At 37.6% G+C, this 6,935-nt stretch overlaps 1 protein-coding gene across 11 annotated transcripts in view; it reads right to left on the bottom strand.

Moving 5' to 3' along the window:
* Positions 1-6,935, bottom strand: part of LOC117315693 (CUGBP Elav-like family member 4) — a 220,909-nt gene that overhangs the window by 58,882 nt on the left and 155,092 nt on the right. The gene's annotated exons all lie outside the window — the stretch shown is intronic.

The raw sequence follows: 6,935 nt of genomic DNA, 5'->3' as shown, positions 1-6,935 counted from the left end.
GCTTTGACAAAGTAGTTTTATCTCCGTTATCAAACCACTCGGAACCCCACGAATGTGACTCGCGCCACATCACATCTGAGGAGTTCCGATCGGTATCAGGGAGAGATGGAGACGAGTGTCTTTGTTAGCTAGCGAGTTCTAATTAATCACCAGAATGTACACGACAGGTAAAAACAGAATATGAGGTATATCTTTAAATAAGGGCAAAAAAAGAATACATATACATGTGTTTCAATGTGATGATTAAAATTATAATACTGCTATATACCTATCTGTATCTCGGCAAATTTATTTCTTATGCATTTAAAAGTTGTCTAAAAAGTATGATTCAACTATCGATAACACTGGTTCCGGGTAAATGTACACAAAGCACACAGGTGTTAATCAAAGGATTCCACTCAGGTAAAAGTTCAGGTGAATAGAGCGAAATCGATAATTCTAATAACGGTTAATACGACGGAGCGCGTGCTCGGCACGCGACAGTTAATGCAAACAAATAATGGCATGATCTCACCGTCGAGGGTCAGCCAGGGGAAGCAGAAAGGATCAGAAAATAGGACTGATTTATCTGGGAGCTGTGATATGATAGAAATCCGAAATCAACATATTGAGATTACAATAGAAAACTAATGACGGGACTGAAAGTCAAACTGTTAATGTCAGATTGTCAACCAAAGCCATTTCACTCGAAATGATTATTATTATCATATATATTTTTGTAGAATTCCAAGGCACATAAATTGTTGTTTCTTTAACATTAATATGTTTTTTCTTAACTTTTCTATTTGCTCTATGTATATATTTATTTAATTTGTTTCTGCGTTTTGTTCTTGTTTGTTTATTTATTTCGTTGTTGTTGTTGTTGTTGTTTATTTCGTTTTCTTTTTATTTATCATTATAAGGGTGGGTGAGGGGATGGTATTCTGATCATTTTACAGAAAGTGACTCGATGCACAACGTCACGAAATGTCCCGCCAGAAATACACTTTCTATGGCGGTCTTTGATCTTCTTTCACGGCAGATCAATGTTCTTACTCGATCATGAGTGCAAACTACAACCATTGTACTAAGTGAACACGAAACAGCAAGGCATTTCTACGACAAAGAAGGATTACTTTAAATTTTATTCTATGATCAGATTCTATAAGGCGCAATCAAAACACGTCATATATTGATTACTGTCAAACACTTCACTGATCAGGAATACTGACACATTTAACGACATCGTTTTACGACAACAGAAGTTCATAAAAGGATATCCGAACATTAAAGTGTAATGTTTTAGATTTATTGAGATCTTATTTGATTTTATTGTCGTCTATACTCTCCATCAATCTCTGGACGAGAAATATAAAAGCGTACGGGAATTAAGCTCCTGTAAGACGCTGTCATTCACACAAGAGTACAGTCGACTTGGACCAGAGCCAGACAAACCTGTCGTTACAGTATGCGCAACAACGTCCTAAAAGACATCAATGTTCTACGAAAAAGTCACTGTCGGAAAGGCGCTTCACTATCATGTGACTGTATAATTATTTCTTTCTAGTTTCTTTTTTTCTAGGCATGTATCATACTTTAATTCAGAGAAACTAGTTTTATATTTTTGTTACGTTACCTGTTTAAAAGAATTCAATGTATTTTTAAATGGTAAGTACTCCCATTTATAAATATTCACAGAAACGATTTATTCAAAATATGATGATTGTATGAACAGGAGAACGAAGCTTCCTACCCGTGTCTGCGTGAAATGAGTGGGTCTGTGCTGACGTGGTTGGGTCCTTGGGCAAGACACTTTACTCTAATTGCTGTGGATGACATGCGACGGGCCTCCCGTATGTTATTCAGTGTGGTAGTCACCAACTACTACGAAGAGACCCCGCCTCAAAATGACCCTAGCTGTTCATTGGGCGATAAACCCCACCAACAAACTAAGAAGCTAAGAACAGGACTTGCCATAATCTGTATTTGTCTCCAACTTGTGACGTCATTGAATTAAGTAACACCACAATAGCAACCAGACCCTGAGGTTTTTCCTTACATTAACTTCTTTTCTCCTATCATCAGTTATAACCAAAATGTTATAAACTTTAATTCTATTGATAATTTTAATATTCTAGATACGAAGACCATCGTAAGATACGGTATGCGTCATCGGCTGTAACGTTGTTTTTCTTTACGTTTTTTTTTTTTATAGTTTAAACATATTTTATTGCCAATGAAAGCGTTTTAAATCCCAGATGTACGCCCGTAGCCGAGACGCATAGATCTGCTTGTGACTATTTCAACAAAGCGAGTTTTGTTTTTTTAATCTACCCACTCCTTTATCGCATTTTCTCTTCGATTCTGATTGAAACACTGCTACACAGACTGAATACCAAGCTATATGTATATTGTACTCCCTCGGACTTGGCTAAGTCACACAAAGGCTGGAACCAGTCATCACCGCATGACTTCAGTGAAAAATCTGTCAATTATTCTAAATTTAAAAGCTTCCTACCAACGCATTCAACTTTGTCACTCAAATGCGACCCGAATATATTTCATTTCTCACGATAACAGTTGAGCGAGCGCGTGCCAGTCTCACGCGGGTCGCGTGCCGTGACGTGACAATTAAGATGGCGGACAATGTGTGTTCTGTCACCCGGAAAGAGCGCGATGCCAAGCGTGATACTGTCGTCTGCTTTCCGATCGGGTATAAACTATCTGGAACTTCTACAAAACATGTTCGCGTCAATTATTTGCTTCAAACAAGTTCACCGAAGCGTGAAGTTAATAGGACACGTCAGGTCTAGGTAGATTTATAATAAACACGAGAATACAAACGGGATTTGAATAATCGAAAATCTATCCACATACGAAAATATTTAACACGCTCAATTGACCTTTTTGTCACAGATAACCAAGATGGATTAGATGGGGAATGTGAGAATCTAGTGTTTTCACTGTTCGGTATATCAGGAACAGGGATGACCTGTTTGTAAAATTATTGAAGCAGTCGACAAAATGTCAATATAAGCAATCACAGTTATTCCTGTCAATGCTCCTATCATAAATAAATAAATAACATCGCCACAAAGTCTCTTTGTAGTATAACTGAACGTGTTGTTGTAAATTAGCGTGAATAATGAAATTAGTGTATATCGAGGATTCCTAAAGAGAAGGTTTTAGTTAATTTAAACCCAATTTAGTCAATTTTAAGTATTTTAGTTTCCTATTGCAGTCAGAAAATCTCGGTTTTTCACCACTTTTGTATAATTGCTGAAAAGGGATCGATTCTTCTTTTCGACACGGACAAAAACATCTCCTTTACCTTGCCCTCCGATGTTTTACTGCTAACTTCATTCACTGGTTTAAATACACTTTATCAGCTTTAATGCGTTTTACCGACAGTATCCCTGAAAAGCTATGGCTTAAAGTCTGTTAAATTATATATATTTTTTTTCTTATATAAGATTTATCCCCAGATTAAGAAAGCAACGACAGCTTAATGTCCTGTAGATATTTGATACCTGTATCGAGGTTGTTGACAGGTGAGACTAGGATCTGTCACCTGTAAAAATCTCACCTGTACTGTTAACACGTAACACACCTTTACACACCTGGATAGGGATGTTGTTAAACACCTTTAACTGGCACGCGCCACTCCTATCTCAAATGTCAACGGTTGTGGAACGCGTAGAAACAAACATGGCTGATCTGACACGACTAAAATAGTGAAAGCCGTGATATATTCTAGTGTCGTAAATGAAAACAAATGTGATTGGTTATCCTGGTAATACTGACATTTTGCACTCCCGTTAGATATATTATTGTATACACAGTATGGCTACGTAATGGTTTGTTTGTTGGGCTTATCGCCTCCTGAACAGTCATGGCCATTTTTGAGACTGGATCTCCCTGTAGTAGCTGGTGGCTACCTCACATTCGGCATGGAGGCCCATCACAGGCCGGTCTGTTTAGGTGCTTCCCATTTACAAAGAGAACAGCGAACGTGAGTCCCCCAGCTTTGTCCAGTATTCTGAACATTGTGTAATCTAGACAATGTTGAAGGAATTCCTCCCACTTTGCCCAGTATTTTAGAGAATGAGAAGAAGGAAGTCTTAGAACATTGTTCAGTATTTTAGACAATATTGAAGGGAGTTCTCACACTTTGCCCAGTATTCTAAAGAATGAGAAGAAAGTCTTACAACTTTTAGACAATATTGAAGGAAGTTCTCACACTTTGCCCAGTATTCTAGAGAATGTGAAGGAAGTCTTAGAACTTTGTCCAGTATTTTAGACAATATTGAAGGAAGTCCTCACGCTTTGCCCAGTATTCTAGAGAATGTGAAGAAAGTCTTACAACTTTTAGACAATATTGATGGAAGTCTTACATTTTTGCCCAGTGTTTTAGACTGTGAGGAAAACACTCTTGCTGATTGAAACTGGATACGACGATGAAACTCGCTAATCCGATACAATGAATTAAAACAATTAAAAAAAATGTAATTGTTTAATCTGTCGTAAGTTTCTTTTCTAGATAGAACGTAGACTAAATGTAGAACAAAATATTAACTTGCATCACAAACACATGTTTGATATTTTATCGATAAGTGAATATAAAATATCTTATTTCCTTCAAGACAAAGACATTGTGATAGAGCACTTCAATTCAAAAGCCGAAATTAATCCGCATGGCTTTAACCATTGAGAACAAAGAAGAGAAGACAATAAAGGTCCATGTCCATGTTTACTCAGCAAATCTTAAACTAGTGACCAGCGGTCAATACAGCTGGGTCAATTTGGGTCAATCCGAAAGAACCGCTATATTGACATAAAGCCGCAAACGACTGATGTTCCGGCCACATTTCCAGTGTCCAGTTTGCCCTCAATTTCCCGAGCTCTTTGTCTTCCGGACGCGGCTCAAGATCCGGTCTGACCCTCGCGGGGGAATGAACTCTGGTTATGATTCCTCTACCATCTGCCAATGACGACCTGCTTGATCCAGTCGTTGTCATTCTTTGTTCACTCACGTTCTGGTTCACCTCACAATACATTAATGGCGAGGGTCTGTAGATTCAACTGTTTTCTCGGGTGGTCTGAACTTAATTTCGTTTTGTAATAAAATTGAATTTTGATTAACTCTGGTCTGGCGTTATGGTGAAACTGTTTCTACTAATTTGGTTGTAACATATAGCTATTCCTTGCGTACCAATCAGTGTTCCTCGTCGGAACTCTCCAGCTTACTACCTGAAATGCCCATTTTGGTATACATGTATACCTTATGTACAATATGTGTTCGAATAAGATTTTTTTTCAATGAATTGTTCACATGTCAAAACTAAACAAACAAAAAACATTTATGTAGATGGTTTTCCGAGCTTTCCGAAGTATAAATGACTAATACAGTCCCCAACAGTTTATACAGGATTTAGGGAAATTCCACATAGCGGAAAGCACCGGGAATTACCGATTAATACCGGAACATATCCAAATACCTTGATCTCAATGTTTCTTCAAATATTGAATAACACCCAAGACATCGTTATTCGACGTTCGCTCACTCCTCGGGATTAGCAGACGAACAGAATGATAATAATATTCATCAAGGGAAGTCTTAAACCGGAAGTGTTCAGGCAATGGGAAATCTCCGTTCGTGAAAAATCGATACTTGACTTCCGGTACAGATCAGAGGTTGTTTACGTTTTCTCATTCTGAAGCCTCCACTTTAATATTTATTTTGACAGAAGAACCACGTGTCTTATTGCAACACTGAATCATACATTTAATTTTGAACTTGTCTGTGATGGAATTAATATAAAGCGCACGGCTCAGTTTTACTCTTTTGGATTGGGTAACTTGTGGATACATGGTTTAAGATGTTAAACGGTCCAATTTAAATTGACGTATTTTTTCGGGTTCTTATGTTGGTGAATGAGAAAATTAAGGTATAACGCAAGTAGTATGTTATTGCACAGATTTTCAGTTTGAGAGTCTGATCTTTTTAGATCGCATACGATGTAGGGATTGGCTTTGCGAAACGCATAGAAGTAGTCGCTTTGATGGCATACCTTACGTCTGAAAGGTTAGAAGTTCATTTTAACAGTTCAAGTAGTAAACAAAATGAATAAATATTTGAAAATAGTTGAATCATCAACGATTTAAGCAACGTTAAATATTTGGTCATATATTTCGGGGTATTGACAGGTACAGCATTTTTTTGGTGGAATATTAGGAATACGCGACAACCTTTTATTGGGGAGAATTTTGTAGACATATGTAGGCTTTGTAAATATAATTGTTCTGTGTTAAATTGAACAGTATGATTTTGTAAACAAAAGTGGATTAATGTATGGTGAAGAGACATCCACAAAACATCATTCTATTACTCAATTAATTACTCCTCTAATTCAATGCAAACTAAAGCTTCGAGTACCTACACGTGTATACCATGTTTATGTATCCCTGGTCTTGGTAGTTTAGACACTATGGCAAACCTTATATTTTTTGTCAACAACATATCTTGTCTAATTTGCTGGCAAAGAAGCCGAAAAAATGATTTGATATTGACTTCAATTTGACCAGAGGCCGTTCTGCCTGGAACTCGTGTGTGTGCTAATCTTGTTTTGATCCTCGAAAGCCTCGCGCTGTCCTCACGCGATCAATAATCCGGGAAAAAATCGGATTCTGATTCCCGTGGATAACGACACATTATTGGAATGTGCGACATTCCTGATGAGCGAGATTAAAGTCGTAAACCACTTGGCAATACGGGCGGAAGTTAACCTAAATAACACGTCGTTATCTCTGGGAATAGCATTGCGCTGTTTTGTGACAATTAGCTCTGGTTGTCCCAGACCGCTCTCGCGCTCTATCATTTCCGTCTATCACGTGACAATAAATGCTAGTTGTATGATACTGCTGCAAAGCCAATGTTCGATTTTCCAGTTTTAGGT

The sequence above is a fragment of the Pecten maximus genome, chromosome 17 (assembly GCF_902652985.1).
Source record: "Pecten maximus chromosome 17, xPecMax1.1, whole genome shotgun sequence".
NCBI lineage: Eukaryota > Metazoa > Mollusca > Bivalvia > Pectinida > Pectinidae > Pecten > Pecten maximus.
The sequence above is the reverse complement of the archived record's forward strand: the minus strand, read 5'-3'. Positions and strand labels throughout refer to the sequence as shown.